This window comes from Cololabis saira, chromosome 3, assembly GCF_033807715.1.
Source record: "Cololabis saira isolate AMF1-May2022 chromosome 3, fColSai1.1, whole genome shotgun sequence".
NCBI classification, from domain to species: Eukaryota; Metazoa; Chordata; class Actinopteri; order Beloniformes; family Belonidae; genus Cololabis; species Cololabis saira.
Window position 1 is genome coordinate 36,886,745 of NC_084589.1, and position 17,882 is coordinate 36,904,626.

Below are 17,882 nucleotides of genomic sequence, written 5' to 3' on the forward strand. Positions count from 1 at the left end.
CAGGCAGGATTAAAGAAATAAAGACGGAAGAAACAGATGAGATAATAACGGAGACGGAGGAAGCAGAAGCGTGTCAGACGTGAAGGATTCATCGTTTCATTTTTATAACCACAAGAGCTTCGACCACATAGTTTAACCCTTTAATGCCTCACATGAAGTAATGCAGAGGTTTTACTTATATTCAAATCAAAAACTCTCACAATTAGCCTTAAACAGTTTGTGAGGAACCAGAGCGGCCTCCCCACGTACAAGGGGACATGGCAAAACTGGACCTGGGTGATGAGGTGTAAAAAAAAACCTCGCAGAGCGTAGAATGCCAAAAAAAATAAGGCTTTTTATTTTATGTAAAAAGAAACACATACAGGCGGAGGGCAAAATCAGTATTCTAAAAAAAAAAAAAGGCACAATGGGGCATAGCCTCCCAACAAGCTTCCTCCATTCAGCAGACCCCTCTTCTGGTATGCAGCTGCTGTTTATAAACCCAGGCAGGGTGGAGAGGTTGATTGGACACAGGTGTGCCACAATCAGCAGAACCAGGTACACCTGTGTGCTGCTCCCCCGCAGACCACGCCCAATCCTCCACTCTGCCACACACATTAAACAAAAGTCCGGGGATGTTGAGAAGGGGAGGGGTTGCTCACTTTCTCACACAGTTTTCTAATTAATGTTTTTTGCACTTCTAGGATTCCACGGGTAATATCATCTATTCTTTAATTATTTTTAGATAATTCTAACTGAATATTATTATTATTGTTGTTGTTGTTTTGATTGTGTTGGTGGTGCAGATGTCTCAGAAATGTCTCTGAAATGTATATATATATATATATATATATATATATATATATATATATATATATATATATATATAATAACATACATCAAGCTCTATGGGGCGAATCATATATATTTTTAAAGAATTTTAAGAAACTAATATAAGGACGTTAATGTTTGTTTGTTTTTTAGCTGAGACCTCCATCCTTTGGTCCAGTTTCCCCACCCTGCTCCTCGGGCCCCCCGTCCTGCAGGTTTTAGATGCTGCCCTGCTTCAGCACCGTGATACAAGCAGCCGTCACCAACAGAGCTGTGCAGACCTGGAGGACGTACCAATGAGGACCGTTGATTACAATCAGGTGTGTTGATGCGGGGAAACCTCTAAACCACGCAGGATGGGGGGGTTGGGGGGCTTCGGGCCCCCAGGACCACGGCTGGGAAAACTGCTTCAGTTGACTGATTTTCATCATATAACAGGACACAAACACATTAATGGCTGTAAAAGTGTACAAAAAAATAAAACTCCTAGTGTTTGTGTCCAGTGATCCCAAACAAACCCTGATAACCCTCCAACCAGAGCCGACTCAAGACATAAGCGAACTAAGCAGCTTCTTAGGGCCCCGTGACCACTAGGGGGCCCCCAAGAGTTAAAAAAAAATAAAATAAAAAATAAAAATTTCAGATTAAAAATAAGAAAAATAGATGGGTAAAAACATGCCAGGCTGACAATAGGATGATGGAAACAACACTGCTCCAACTGTGCAGCTCTCCGACCTTTTATCTGTTGCTTCTCTGTGTGGCCAGTAGGGGCAGTTGCTGACTTTGATAAATATGAATTGAAAGATTTTTCTGCAAGACTGTTAATCTGTTGTCTGGTTCTATGATGACACAGGGCCACTTGATGCCCTTTTTAACTGTATTTTAGATATTAAGTCATGGATGGCAGATAATTTCCTACAGCTCAACCAGGACAAAACAGAAGTTTTAGTTATTGGTCCTGAAGGCCAGAGAGAGAAACTTTTACCAAAACTACAAGATTTTAAACCTTCGAAATGTGTAAAGAACCTGGGTGTTATTTTTGACTCTGAGCTCACTTTTATTCCACACATAAAGAATATTACGAAGATAGGTTTTTACCATCTTAAGAATATAGCCAGAGTCCGCCCGTTTCTCTCTCAGGCCAGCACGGAGGTGCTGATGCATGCTTTTATCTCATGTCGTTTAGATTATTGTAATGCCCTGCTCTCTGGTCTTCCTAAAAAGAGTATTAAGAACCTACAACTATTACAGAATTCAGCCGCTCGCGTGCTGACGAGGACCAGAGGGCGGGAGCACATTACACCTGTTTTAAAATCGCTGCATTGGCTCCCCGTCCGCTTCAGGATTGATTTTAAGGTTCTTTTACTGGTTTTTAAATGTCTTAACGGTCTTGGGCCATCTTATTTATCTGATCTGCTTTTACTGTATCAACCCTCACGGACCCTGAGGTCCTCTGGCACCGGCCTCTTAACCATTCCCCGAACCGCGACCAAAACCCACGGTGAGGCTGCATTCAGCCATTATGGCCCTTATTTATAGAACAGCCTGCCAGAGAACCTCAGGACCGCAGAGAACGTTGATACTTTTAAAAGGAGGCTCAAGACACACCTTTTTAGCTTGGCTTTTATCTGACCTTTAATCCATTTGAGTGACTTTGTATTTTATGTTATTTATTATTCATCTTAAGTTTTGTATAGATTTTTCTAAAATTTTACACTTTTTAGGCATTTTTACTTTCTCTTAATCTTTTAGTTTTTAGCTCCAGTGTTTCCTCAGGGGGGTCGTCCACACTGGGAGGTGTGCCTGCTCCGCCCATGGGGGTGTCGTCATGGGGGTCCCTCAGGCCTGGGTAGCTGGGGGAGGGACTCCACCTTCTGTGTGGGGTCTGTCCTGGTCTGTCCGGGTTGGGGGGGTCTCTGTGGCGATGCTCCTTGTGGTCGTGGCCGGTGGAGCCTCTCGGTGTGGACGGCCACCCATAGGTAGTGTTTTCCTCACCTGGATCGTTAGTGCTAAGCCATGTCACCAGTCCACTTATTGTGTGTGTGTGTGTGTGTGTGGGCGTGTGAGTGTATGCACATGTGTATGAGTGTGAGTGAGGGTGTGTGTATGCGTGGGGGGTGGGGTCGTATGGGATGTTTTAAACTGTACTTTTGATTGTTATTTTATCTCTGTATGTAAAGCACCATGAGTTGCACTTACACTGCATGAGTTGGTGCTATATAAATAAATAAAGTTTAAGTTTAAGTTTATGGTCTTAATCACTGTGGATTACAATCTAACTACAACAAAAAGTTCTTACATCTAGTTTTACAAGTGTGTTTGTAATGACAGGGAAGTACAGGAAATGAGTTTATAGTGGGTGTGTGAATGATCTATAATTAGTATTATTGGCAGTAATAGAGGGCCTCAAAATCACATTTTTTTTGGGGCCCCATGGAGGCTTGGACCGGTGTTCTGCCAATCCTTGCTACCTGCCGAGAAATGCTACTTTGTGGTTCTGTGCATGCGCACAGTCGATTTTCAAAGTTTGCATCATTTCTTGCATGATGTAAAACTGATAATATGGGATGTTGAGTATTTGATCCTTCAAAATACACCACCCATGACATGAATTGCATTACACTTTGTGAACATTATACGATAAAGAGAAAAAAAGACAACAATTCCATCGCTTTATTTGATATTCATTCAGTAATTCGCCTTTATTTAGCCACGCAGGTCATTAATAACACATTCTTATTTACAATGACGGCCTGGCAAGCGACAAGGACCACTTGGGGGGAAAGGAAGTGGTTTAGGGAGTAAAACACAGTAAAACTGTAGCTCTACAAAGGTAGAAAACTATTAGGTAGCCTTTTTTTGCAAAGCAGCAGACATTGGCAGAACACCGGCCCTGCCTCCGTCCCTTAAAAGATGTGCAACTCCACCTGCTGCGTCCTCAGCCTCCTCCAGGTATCAGACCCCCCTTAGGTATAAAAACCTCCCAAAGTCCTGGAGATGACGGCATGCAGAACCAGTCAGACCCCTCCATCCCTCCATCATCCCTCCTCCACCCCTCCATCCCTCCTCCACCCCTCCATCCCTCCATCCATCCCTCCTCCATCCCTCCATCCCTGTAGCACTCTATAATGTAATAATTTCCTGAAAATGTAATAACGCCTGAAAATGTAATAAAATTTGCACTTAACTCAATCGAAAATGTAATAAAACCCAATAATGTAATAACTTCACCAATAATGTAATAAAATATCCTGACGGATATTGTAATAACATTTTTACCAATAATGTAATACCTTATTACGTTATTGGGAATTTATTACATGGTACTCAAAGTCTGCAATTTAACCCAATAGTCATTCTGGTGTTTCAAATCCAGCGTATATAACATTTTTAGATACTTAAAACACAAAATGTAGAACTCTGGACTGAAAATGAACATATATATTACATTATTTGTCAAGTATTACATTATCAGTTTTGGAAAAAAAAAAAAAAAAAAGACCCACCTGAAAATGTAATAAATTCCCAATGATGTAATAAGGTATTACATTTCGGTAAAAATGTTATTACAATATCAGTCAGGATATTTGATTACATTATTGGTGAAGTTATTACATTATTTTCGACTGAGTTAAGTGCAAATTTTATTACATTTTCAGGCATTATTACATTTTCAGGTGCAAATTTTATTACATTTTCAGGCGTTATTACATTTTCAGGTGCAAATTTTATTACATTTTCAGGAAATGATTACATTATAGGGTGCTACAATCCCTCCTCCATCTCTCCCTCCTCCATCCATCCCTCCTCCCTCCTCCTCCATCCCTCCTCCATCCATCTCTCCCTCCTCCTCCTCCCTCCACCTCCCCCGGTCCGGGACCCTCCCCCGGCCCCCGGCTCTGCTCAGCTCGGGATGCTGCTCCTCTCCGGGTGTTTACTCGGCTCCAGGGCTCTCTGAGAGTCACAGACTCGTCACAAATAAACCAGTTTCTCCTCGTTTGTTCCTCCGGCGTGGGTTTTTAAGGAGGACGCGGAGTCGCGGTGCTCGCTGGCCGGCAGGGTGAGTAAAACCAGCCCAGAAAAGTCTTGGAAAGTCTGAAAAGCTGTTTGTTTGGTGAAAAAAACCGACGATGGTTCTCGTCCCGACTGGATCTGCTGGTGCGGCTGCAGTTTAACTCACCGAACCTTAAATACTCGCTTTTTACTGCTGTTTGTTTTAAGACTTAAACCCGTTTAAATGAGAGGATGTTTCTGGCCGCTTTCAGCTCTGACGGCTCGGTGCGCAACTTCTGCGTCTTCGGCTCTGCAGCACAACTTTACCCTTTACTGTCTTTAATTTTGGATCCAACATATAACTGAATATTGATAAAACATAGAACTTTATAGACTTTGCCATTATTTATTTAACAAAAGATGAAACCAAGATGATAATTATAGTAATGTTAATGATAATAATTATAATGATAACAATAATAATAATAATAATAATAATAATAAAAAAGCGATAATAATAATAATAATAAATAAATAATAATAATAACAAATTAAAAATAAAATAATAATCAATAACAGTAATAATATTAATAACAATAATAATAATAATAATTATTATTATTATTATTATTTTATTATTATTTATTATTATTGTTGTTGTTATTGTTATGATTATCATCATCAATTATATTATTATCATCATTGTTGTTTTTTATTATTATTATTATTATCGTTGTTGTTGTTGTTGTTGTTGTTGTTATTATTATAAAGTAGATGTGATCGTTTTTGAATCTGGCATCTTTTATGGGTGAAAGTATTTTTTTTATTGCTGGAGCCACAGACGTTTGTTTTTATGGTCCCAGAAAGAAAAGGAAAAAAAAGGAAAGAACAGTGAGGGTTGTTGTAGTTTCCCAGCATGCTCTAGTCAGTGCGTTTATTAATGAGTTTAATTTCTCTGTTTATCGTCTCTTATCTGGTATTAACTTCTGTGTTCTTCAGTGTTACATCCCCAGAGTGAAGGTACAGTTAATTCATGTACAACCATTCAACGTATGAGTTCAGATTTATGTGTAAACGTAAGTGAGTCTTCGTGTTTGCTGGTTTTAATGGGGGTTGTGATGGAACTGATGGTTTAAAGTTAAACTGGGAAACTTAAGAAGCAGCTGAAGAGGTGATTTAACACTTGGTTGTTGGTAAATGCTTCAGTCACTGGTTTTCAGGGACTGTTTTTTTTCTGTGTTTGGTTTTCTGCTACTGGTTTTCTGTGACTGGTTTTTTGTGCCTGGTTTTCTGGGACTGGTTTTCTGGTACTGGTTTTCTGAGACTGGTTTTCTGGTACTGGTTTTTCTGTATCTGGTTTTCTGGGACATGTTTTCCCTGACCCGTTTTCTGGGACTGGTTTTCTGTGTTTGGTTTTCTGTGTTTGGTTTCCTGTGTCTGTTTTTTGGTACTGGTTTTCTGTGTCTGGTTCTCTGGGACTGGTTTTCTGTCTTTGGTTTTCTGAGGCTGGTCTCAGGACTGGTTTTCTGTAACTGGTTTCTGGGACGGTTTTTCTGGGACTGGTTTTCTGGGACTGGTGCGACGGTGGGTTTTAGAGAAGCAGCACATCTTTTCTGGAAGGTTCTTTGAAGGTTTCTGTAAAGTTCAGACCAGCTGAGCTCCATGAAGCGATGCAGTACTGATTCCACACATTGTGAGAGGAGAAACGATGGAGTTTGTTTTAGTTCATCTCCGATATTCAAACAAAAATAGCTAAATGTCTGCTTTGGATCAACCTGCCAATTAATGTCCAGAAGCCCAACGAGCATGTCAACATTTGTTTGAGGCAAATCACAGCAACAATGCTTTTAACTCAAGTTATGCAGTTGTTTAATTCTGATTATGACGCCACCAAGCAGCAGATGCAAAGTTATAACTTTACATCTGTTTCTAGATGACTAAAGTTGTACCTTTCCAAAGTAAACTCATTAAAAGTTACTTAATTGAATCTTTTTCCGCACTCAGGTGTTTTCATCCGAGCTTGTCGCGACAGTAAGACGAGGTTTCTGTGAACCCTCCATTTAAGCCTTATCAATAACAGATCTATTTTTAGACGTCATACATGTCCAACCGTGAGATATTGAATTTGCATCTTTTGTGTCTAAAACATTTTGGGGGAAGGTTTTTCCTGCAGAGTGATATTTTTTTGTGTTTAGAGATGTGATTTAAACTTTGAATCATATCAACCTGCCAGCTCAAATGATCATTATTCGGACAAATCACCATGAAATAATCCCAAATACAGCCAGTAGGGGTTGTGAGGAGCTGCGTTTTCAGGACCAGGTTGATGAGCTACATTTGCACCTGTTACCTGGTTCATCCGTTACCTGCAGCAACTTCTGGACCGAAGCCGGTCGAGTGAGGAGAAAAGTTCCTCTACTGACCCCTAGAGGCCGCCTCGGAACATTTTCAAATGTTCAACTTTACAACAGAATAAACAGTTTTTGTCTCCATAGTTACCGTAGATTTTATATCCATGATAACTGTACAGAGGCTGTTTTGTTTTTTTTGTTTTGTTTTCTTTGGTGCCACTTTGGGTAAAATTATATAAAGTACAATTCGGGGTGTGGTCTTGTGATTGGCGGCTGGTTATCCAGTTTTGCCTCGTGATGCATTGGCTTCTGAACTGCATATGAATACTTAAAGGTGCATCATCATTCTCGTTTTAAGGACAATAATTTTACAGACTGAAGTCAGCAAAGACCCGGACCATCTCAGGCTGCCATGATGGACGGCTTGCCTGATTAAACGGGTCTGAGCTCCGCTAGCAGCGGGCCGTGCCACAGCTAGCGCTCATTTCGGCTCTGCCAGCACTCGTCTCAGACTTGATCAGAAATATTGTGGAGCGATAACAACTAGCATTGCAGATAAGCCATGCTAGAACCGGCTGGCCGCCCGTGACTCAAGGTGGATGTGATCCAGCTGGCTCCTCGGGCCGGGTTGTTCTGCTCATGTGCAGCAAGAGTCGTGAATTAGAGGCTTCAAAAGAACTCTGGGGCCACGTTTACACATAGCCGGGTATTTACAAAAACGGATATTTCCCCCTCTACGTTTTGAAAAATACCATCATTTACACGAACCCGCATAAATACGCTGCTAAGGTGCTATGAGCAACCAAACCTACAGGGGGCAGTGTAACGAGAAGATAAAGTCATGCTAGCCAATCAGAATCCTGGAAAAAAACGTCAACAAATGACACGAGTAACTTCCAGTTACTTAATAATAATAATAATAATAATAATACATTTTATTTGTATGGCGCCTTTCAAGACACTCAAGGTCGCCTGACAGAGCAAGAATACAACAATAAAAATACAAATTACAACAGTAAAAAACAAGTATAAAAAATTTAACACATTATCGACAGCAGAGTTTAATCCAAATCATAAATCATAAGCCTGCCTAAATAGATGGGTTTTGAGGTGAGATTTAAAAACTTCCAAGATGAACAAGTCTTTCGTCTAGAGTGACGGAGAAGAGGAGTTACTTTTAAGTGTGACTTTAGAATATAAAACAAGTAAAATACAAGAAAATATTGACGGTGGCCAAACAAATTGTAAACACAGGTCGCACACATGACGCTGCACTGCAAAAACTCAAAATCTTACCAGGAATATTTGTCTTATTTCTAGTTAAAATGTCTCATTTTTTGTCAAAAAATCTCATTACACTCAAAACAAGAGTCATCACCAGATAAATAACTTATTTGACAATTTTCACCTGTTTCAAGTAAATTTTCACTTTTTTCCAGTGATGAGTCTTTAAGTGTAATGAGATTTTTTTCGACTAAAAATGAAACATTTTAACTAGAAATAAGACAAATATTCTTGTTAAGATTTTGAGTTTTTGCAGTGTGGTGACGTTTCTGTCTCATAATGTGACGTTCTGAAGCCTAAATGTCCAATTTCCTCTGTTTACAAGCAAATGTGAAGATGGAGTTTTTGCAAATCTCCACTTTGGCCGGAGTTTTCAGAAATGATCGTTTTCGGTGACTTTGAGCTTCGTTTTCGTGTAAACGAACGGCCAAAACGCATGAAAACACCACCGTTTTTGCTACATGATAACCTATGAGTGGCATCACTTCAATTCTTCTGATACAGTCAGTGTAAAATATGAAAATATATCATATTCTGTCTGTAAACAAGTAGAAGTCAAAAGGAAATGAAGAATCACATTGTCGGTGAACTCTGGGCTCCTTTTTCACTACTTCACACCCCTGCTGTGTGTTTTTCCGTCCGTCTCTTTTGTTCCTGGCATCTCTGCTCCTATCAGAAGTTGTCAGTCTCTGTGGCGGAGGAAGCTGCCGGGAGAGCGCTGCTGTTTCCTCTCATCCTCCTCCTCCTCCTCCTCCGTCTGGCTCTGATCTGGATCCAGGACACCTCCTCTGGTCTCGGAGGAGCTGGAGGTGAAACGTGGCGCGGCTGTGGTCCACGCGACTCCACGCCTGAAGTCCCGTGGGTACCGGCGGCTCCACTTTCACGCCGCGCCGGTGACGTTAACCAGACTGTGTTTTCCTTGAAAGCGTGAGAGGCCACAACACAATAATCAAACGGTTGAAGGTCAATGACTCAGTTGAGCTCAGCCACGCTCGGGGTGAAGAGCTCCGAAATAAAAAATAAGAAAGACAGTTAAAGTTTTAAATTAAAGCCGGGCCGCTGCTGCTGTTGTTGATACTCACTCGCTGCCAAACACACACATTTATACTCTACATTATAGCTTTGGAATAATTAATTCCTGTCAATGTTCTGTTTTGAAAACAAAAACCTCATTTCTTTTCCTCCCTGGAGCCATAAAAATGGCCATAAATTGCAGCGAACTCATTTTTGTTGCACGCCGTGACAAGAAATGAAGATCTCTATGATTAAGAAGTCCCTGACCTCGTTTGAGCGCGACCGTATCTGGGAGGAGGGATGGATGTGATTAACAAGCGGAGAAAACTATCAACCACCTGCTCTGGACTCTTGACCCCGAATCGTCTCCGGCGTCCATAAATGTCCGGGAGACGACCCCGACGGCAGACTGGACTCCTCCTACGTGCCTGTAAGAGTATGAAGAAACTGGTAGCTGAGGCTGCGTCCTCACATGAGATCCCCATCAGCTGAAAGGTTCTCTTCGCGACTGTTTCAGCCATCAACTCTATTTCTGTGTCCTCCTTTTTTCTTATTCTTCTTCTGCTTCTTCTTTTTTTTCTTCTTATTCTTCTTCTGCTTCTTCTTCTTCTTCTTCTGGACAAGAAGCAACAAGCTGGAGATCTGACAGCCCCGGCATCTGTTTGTGCAGAGGTGGTTTGATGCTGCATTTTGTTTGCAGATGATGCTGGACAGAAACTCAAAGGGCTGTCTTAGCAACTGTAACTAAGGGGAGCGGGGCTTAAGACAGGTCAACGATGTGACATATCAGATAAGAAGTTTACAGTCAACGACATAATTCAAACATATCATAATAGGAATGGGCAATATTTTACCGTTCACGATAAACCGTCAAAAAAATTCCCCACGGTAAGAATTTGTCATCTCGCGGTAAAAACGATAAATTCACGTTGATGACAACGTACGTGAAGGAAGGAAGGAAGGAAGGAAGGAAGGAAGGAAGGAAGGAAGGAAGGAAGGAAGGAAGGAAGGAAGGAAGGAAGGAAGGAAGGAAGGAAGGAAGGAAGGAAGGAAGGAAGGAAGGAAGGAAGGAAGGAAGGAAAGAAGGAAAGAAGGAAAGAAAGAAAGAAAGAAAGAAAGAAAGAAAGAAAGAAAGATTCCCGTTAATGAGGTTTTTGTGTAACAAACATGGCGGATCTGAGTCATTCCAGTTTTGCAGTACAGGCGTAACTCATTTAATTGGTTTTTATCAATTCAATTTAATTGATGTAGTTTAGTAGCATTTAGTATCTTTTAGAGCAGTGTGTTGGGGGCTCCAAAGACTGAATGTGGTGATATTTTTATAGTTACAAAGGTGGAGTTGAATTGGTATTTTTTTATCGTCATTTTTATCGTTATCGGGATAAATGCCAGAAATTATCGTGATACATTTTTTAGTCCATACCGCCCATCCCTATATCATAAAGATGTGGACTCCTGACCTTTGATAGACTAGTCATCTGAGATTAACCCTGACCTGTGATGGACCCCTGATATTCACTTAAACTTTGTTATTTTGTTCTAAGATTTTCTGACATTTTGACCTGTTGAATGATGGAAAATGGAGAATAAAACAACATTCGCTGCCTTTTTTTCTTTTAAACCATACTGATGTGGAAACCCAAACCGCTCTGCGGTTCAAACAGCATTATTTAATCTAGCTTTGATTCACTTTATTTTACTTTAATTTACTCTGTTTTCTTGATTTATTTTTGATATGAATTATGCAGGACTAGTTTAGTCACTTTGTGGTCCGTTTGGACTTCCAGTGGAGATTTGGGGGATCACAAGAAACAGTTGAGTTCTTCACAGTTTGAGTGAAAGACGCGGTTTCTTGAAGCGATTAGCGGATCTTCTGCAGCTGACCTGGCTGCAAACGCACGGCTTTCAAAGAGTAGCGGTAACTGGAGAGGACGGCGCTCAAGGTCGTTTCTGGAGTCGTATATCTTCCCCCCTGCACACCTGCTTTTCAAATAAAAGGTATAAAGTGTTTCCATTCTTGGATGGATTTGTAATGTTGCTCTAAGTGTTTGGATCGTACTTCCATAGAGTCCTGGTGCCTTTTTCTTCGCCGCTGATGAGGGACGAGGGTGTTTTTAAACCGCTGCAGTGGCAGTTTATTTCTTTTCAGATTTTCCATTGAACAGGTTTTTCACAATAAAAGCATGGGGTTATATTGTGACTCATTATTCTACTTTTTCTTGGCACGTTGGAAGTAAACCATTAAGAGTTTGATTACTTCTTTCTTTTAGATACCTGACTCCTTTTAGGAAGACACTTAAACAAAAGGTTAGGGATATCAACGACAAACGTTTCCCTATTTTTATGTAAAAATAGCCCCGGATGAAACTGACAAAGAGCACAGGGAACTCGGATGAAGGTGACGTTGTCGAAAAACTCTCACCGCAGGCTTATATAAGGCTTTCAAGTGCATGTGCTCTACAGCCGTGCAAATAATTTGGAGCAGATTGGACGGCGGCCCCTCGGCTCAGAGGGTCGCGCTGCTCCGCAGCGTGATGAACAGCTTCATTGGGCCTTGGCTCGGAGCAGCAGTCATAAAACGCAGAGATTGGACGGGGACTCGGGGGGAGTTTGGTGGGGCTGGAAACGAAGGAGGAGCCGCGGAGTGACCACAGGCTGCTTGTACTGTGGTGAGGGTCTTTCCTGCTGGTTGGTGTTCGGGGCGGTGGGTGGAGCCCCACTGGAGACATTGTTCATTAAGATTTCAGGGGTTTTAACCGGCGTCTCGCTGTGGTGTCTCTGCAGGATGGATGGAACCGAGCGTAACCTGATATCTACTATTAGAGGGGAGCCCGCTCCAAACCGTAGGGCCCGGAGAGGCTTCGTTCGCTGTTATTAAAGTCATCCCATCCTTGTTGTTGTTGTTTGCCGTTAACGCCGAACGTGCAACGCTCTGCAGATATCAGGCGTCCGCCGTGCAGGATGTGGGCTTCGCACGGGAAAAAGCAAAATGGCCTTTATGTCATGCTTGGCAGCGGGACGGACGTGAACTGGGAGAACTCTTGATGTTTTTCTTGAGCTCAGACCCAGATCCACTCCACCAGCTGTTCTGAACTCACAGTCGTCCATCTTTGCATTTTATGAGACTTATTTTCCCCCCATTTTTTTTATTTATTTATTTATTTCTTTTTTACGCTCCCATTTTCCAGGCCACTTCTGAAAGACAAACTTAGGGCCCAGAAAAAGGCAGAAATGAAAGATTATCAAGGCTTGTCAGTGTCCCCATTTCTCAAAACACCACGAACGCTGCCAGGAAAAAGAAACAAAAAAAAGAGAAAGAGAGAGAGGGGGGGGTATTTGTAAAAAAAGAAAAATCTGAAGCCAAATTGGGCCTGATGTTGGAAAAAAGTGTGAGCAGCAGGTCTGATGGCAGCGTTCAAGGCCGTTTGCATGAACTCGCCGGTGTTTACATGGCAGGAAGAGGCTGTGGAGATGCAGACCTGAATGCACATGCAAGATGTTTCCTGTCTGCACGCAGCCGTGGATCCCACATCTCACTCCCTTTGTGCTCGGCGGCGATGAGTGAAGACAGAAGAGAGAGGGAAAGTGGACCTGCGGGGCTGCAGAGGCCGGGTTTCATTTAGCCAAAAGCCTCTTGTCGAGGAAATTATGAAATAGTGGCGAAGACATGAGAGACGGGATATTAATGAAGCCGGGTTTGTTGTCGATTAGGGAGTAATGAGGACGGCGTGTTTTTCTTCAAAGAGGTCGTCAATTACGGCGCTGGCGAAGCTCTCAGCGGTAGCCTCGGCTCCTCCGCCGCGTTAACACGGACGGTAATTGATAAACGGTTGATTTTTAGCAGGGTGGAGACCCGCTGTGATGAGAAACGGCTCCCAGGCGACCCGCTGGGCTTCCCGCCGCTTCTGTTTGCCGCCGCAGTCACAGGAGAGCTCACGGGTTCCTCCTCGCCGAGGGCATCGTACCCACGGAAGACGATCGGCTGCAGGCCCAGGATGTCCTGGTTCTGACTTCCTGCTGGGCCGGGCAGATATGCAGCCGTGTGTAAAAGTTTGTCCCCCCCGTGATTCAGTCGCTGTGATTAGCGACGACAGGAAGTAGTTGTTTCCTGCGTGACTTCATCACTCTTTCACGCGTATTTGGGTGTTTTTAACCAATCACAGTTCTTTCACCTCCTCAAGGCCTGAAATTAAATTATTATTATTATTTATTTGATGTGTTTATTACATATTTGAAAACAAAAAACATCATTTTTGCGTTGTTTTTAAAACTACAGTTTTGATTGCGGGGGTCGTGCAGAGGTCAAACAAATATCTGGATCACATGACACGAGGCATCCAGCGTTTAGATCCCGCCTCAGGTCTTCGGTCAGGTTCAGGTCTGGACTTTGACTCAGAAACCCCTCTGAGGTGGATTTGCTTCTGTCTTTGGGACCAGTTTCCAGCTAGCTTCAGCCCCTGATCATCACCCCACCGCCACCGTGCTCGGCTCTGAGGGCTTTCTGCTGCGTATGGGGGTTAAAACGCCACGCTGGACTCTTATGGACATTTGTTCAGATGCAGTTTGGTGAAATCCAGTCACTGTGTTTCCATTTTCTTTTCACACAGATGAAGGCTCCTCTTGCAAACATCCTGGTCCTAAACGATCAAAAGGCCCAATGAGGCATGTGAGGTCTGAGATGTAGTATACTTGTAGTCAAGACGCCTAAACCGACCAAGATACTACGAAGACCAGCGAGTATCGAGACCAAGACCAAGACTAGTTCAGCTCAAGACCTGAAAGAAACCTAGTAATGTCCTGATCCTGCGTGATTGTAGAACATCAGCCCCCTCCTGGTTCAGCTAGTTTCCATATGAGCTTGTATTCAACTGCAGCACAATAACACAGAGAAGTGATGATGTTGAACTCACTATAAATGTTTCCATTCATCAGCTGAGATCAGATATGTGTGGCGACTGCACTACCGCTATTTCTACACTATTGGAGGATTGACTCCAGTGCTTTTAAGGATTCACACGACTACTAACTAGTCCCAAAGTATCTAACAGAATAACATACATACATTATTTACCATTATAGTAATCAGATTACATTGTATATCAGCATCTCTGAAATGGACCTGATGCTTAATCAATCACGACGATATGCAAATATTATTCATATATTTATTCAAACAAGGCCGTTATAAACACAAAGCTGTAATTAAATACAGACACATGCAGATGCACCAAAAGATTAAATCAGATGCAAAATACAAATAGTTTACAAAACTGTACATTAACAAGAGGAAGAACTGCTGATCACCAGATTCCGTCACCTTGGTGCAACGGACTCTCAGTTATCCGAGTCCCAGACTTGGAGAGACAAAGACCAGAGAAAAGACCAGGACTACAAAAAAGTGGTCTTGAGAACTACAAGTCTAAGGCCTTTTTGCATTTCTCTGATCGTTGTAATTTGTTGGAGCAACAAGGGGGTACTTAGTGTTGCCCGTATGATTTGTCTGCTTCATACCAGGACCTGCAACGTTTAGAGGATTTGAAGTGGAGATTCTAGTTTTTCCAGGTGACCATAACAGATGAGCTCTGCAGAGGCCAGGTTTTGTTCACTTGCGCTGGACCTCTTTCTGCAGCCTTTCATCTTCCAGATTCGCCGCGAGGCCAAAATAACGGCCAAATAAAGCGGGTTAATGACGCCACCTGTGGGGGCTGAAGCCGTTTCAGTCCAGCGACGCTGCTGGGAAAAGCGCAGCGACGTCTCGGAGGGGTTTCACCTTCGGGGTGCACACGTGGCTCAAGTTTGCAAGGGAGGAAAATCAGGCCGCAGCTTCCAGATGCTTGCAGGATGGGGCCCATCTGGACAGAAGGAGTCGGAGGCAGCTTTTCAGGGCAATATCCGAAAAAACAAAAGGCTCCAAAATGATCACGGTAATCAGTTGCAGACTTCCACCTCATCTTCCAGAAAGGCAGCAAAGTGTGTGCCAGAGGTTGGTCTGTAAATCTAGTGGGCCTTGCTTTGAGGAATTTACTGTCCCAGGCTGGACTTCCTGGAAACGCTGACGGAGAAGAGAAGCCAGGGGAGATAATAACTGACTGGTGTGACTTCAGCGCTGAGCTGTACCTGTCCTGGTCCGACGCCTCTCTCATCCTCGCCGTCGAGGCTCGCTGAGACGCTGCAGGTTAATCCCCGGACACCGAAAAACATCGTAAAACAACAGAAAAACACGGTCACAATCGCAGTTTAAATCGTTTCCAGCTTGCAGCGGCTGCAAAATGGAAAAAAAAAAAAAAAGAAAGAAAAAGGGCCATCCAGTCACATTAGAAGTGTTGTCTTAATCAGAGGCAGATGTGGAAATGTTTAAGTCTGTTACGGTAAACTCTTACAGCCATGACTTAAAGACTCGTGTTGGGGGGGGGTGCATGGGAACGCTCTCTGCAGCGAGGTATGTGCTGCTCACAGGAGGATGATGCTTCCTGCAGACGTTCGGAGGGATCAGTGTTATGCCGTACGCATCGACCCCCCAGTCGGCCCCAGCAGATGTGAGCCGAGCGACGAGCCTTTGCTAGCGCTGGTTTTCACATTTGTTGTCGTTCCGCATCTCTGCAGCGGAGTCTGCGCCCGTGAGGGCCAAAGCCATAAGAGTAAACAATCTGCACGCTCCCCGGGTCACATGGAAAGGAGAGGGACTGCTCAACAACACCGCGTTTTATGATGAGTTGGCGGGTTTGAAGGCCTGCGGTGGTTCAGCGTTTCCTTTCAGCGGCTGGAGTCTGTTTCCCCTCGTTAGAAAGTACGAGCGAAACAAAAGATCGAACCTGCAGACCGTGAAGCCCCGAAGACTAAACCGGGAGCAGGATTATTTTTGCAAATGTTGCACAGAGAGAGCCCTTTCTGTCACCACTGAGTTACCGGACGGCTTTTAATGTGACGGGAAAGCAAACGCGTCGGCCTTCCAGCCCAGACTGTTTTGGAAAATGGCACTTTTTTTTATGATTTTTGCTTTTTTACAACAGCGCAATGACTTTAAGATATAAACAAAGTGATCAAAGTGTGGACTTTTCTGTTGTAATTGAAGAAATAACTGAAATGGGTTTTTACAAAAATATGGCATTTAACATTTTAAACAAAGTCAGAAGTGTTTGGAAAAAGTGACATCATTGTAAGATTGAACCATAAATCTTAATTCTTGGATCTGTTAAGGGTTGTGAGCTGAGGACCCAAATCCAGGAGATCGTGAATCGTCAAGAGCACAGAAAAGTTCTTTATTTGAACAAAAACTGCTGCACAGGCAGGAATCCCAGAATAAATGAAAAGCAAGCCAACCAGGAAACAAAGACGATCCAAAAGACAGCTGGGTAAAACAGACAGACCGGACAGACCGGACAAACCGGAACTAGAAGAACCTGAAACTATGGTATTTCCGCTAAAATTACCATACGGTACAACAACAGCGAATGAAAAACCTGTTTGCTGATGGCGTGGGGCTAAGGAGGCGTGTCTGTTAGAGAAGAAGTGAGGATAAAATAAATATAACCCAACTTAAAGCGGCAGATGATTTACCAACAAATGAATCTAATTCCAAATCAGACTAATAGGGGATAATAGTTAAGAAGAAATACTCGTTTTTGTGAGGCATCAAGAAATTATCCTACACTTCCAACTATTGATCGTACATTGTACAGAGGTCGAAATTATCGTACAAATACAATAATTATCGCACATCTGGCAACACTACTGGACAAACCGGACCGGACTGAACCGGACGGAATAAACGGAGCAGCAATAAGGAAGGGAAAGACAGAGAGAAGTGAGGACAGGGCTGACGAGACACAGGTGCAAACAATCGGGGATTTTCAAAATAAAACAGGAAGTAAGTAGAACAGCGAAGTAAAACACAAGAAAAGAAAAACCTACCAGAAACCTTAGAACATAAATAATAATAATAATAAAAATACATTCCATTTGTTAGGCGCCTTTCATGGCACTCAAGGTCGCCATTAACGATCAAAATACAAAAACACAATTTAAACAATAGAGAACAGCAAAGTTTGCAGCAGAACACAAAAGACCATGTAAGTTGTAGGTTTACTTAGTTGATTAAAATTTCATTTGTGAAACAAACTTCACCAGTAAAGTAAAACATGACATAGACATATGACAACCAAAATGAAAGAACAATATAATGATAAGGAGGACATATTATGATTACTGTGTTTAAGTGCATATATTTGATCGTGTGAAGTGTCTACCAGCTAAACCATGCCACAACATAGCCTGCTCTTTTTGTTTAGGTCAACCATGTATGTGAAAATGTTTTTCACGAGCCAATCAGGTTTGCAGCCCAATGTAATACCACCGTTGGAGATCAGTGTAGAATTACTCCGACTCTCTAATAGCTGATGCTAACAGGAACCCATGACTCCTCTAAGTCTG

General features: G+C 42.5%; 1 protein-coding gene across 1 annotated transcript in view; it reads left to right on the forward strand.

The window, feature by feature from the left end:
- Positions 1-4,724: 4,724 nt before the first annotated feature.
- pear1 (platelet endothelial aggregation receptor 1) overlaps positions 4,725-17,882 on the forward strand; it is a 97,312-nt gene continuing 84,154 nt past the window's right edge. Inside the window, exon 1 of the mRNA XM_061717409.1 lies at positions 4,725-4,870. The gene's annotated coding sequence lies outside the window, so the exon portion shown is untranslated. The remainder of the gene's footprint in view (positions 4,871-17,882) is intronic.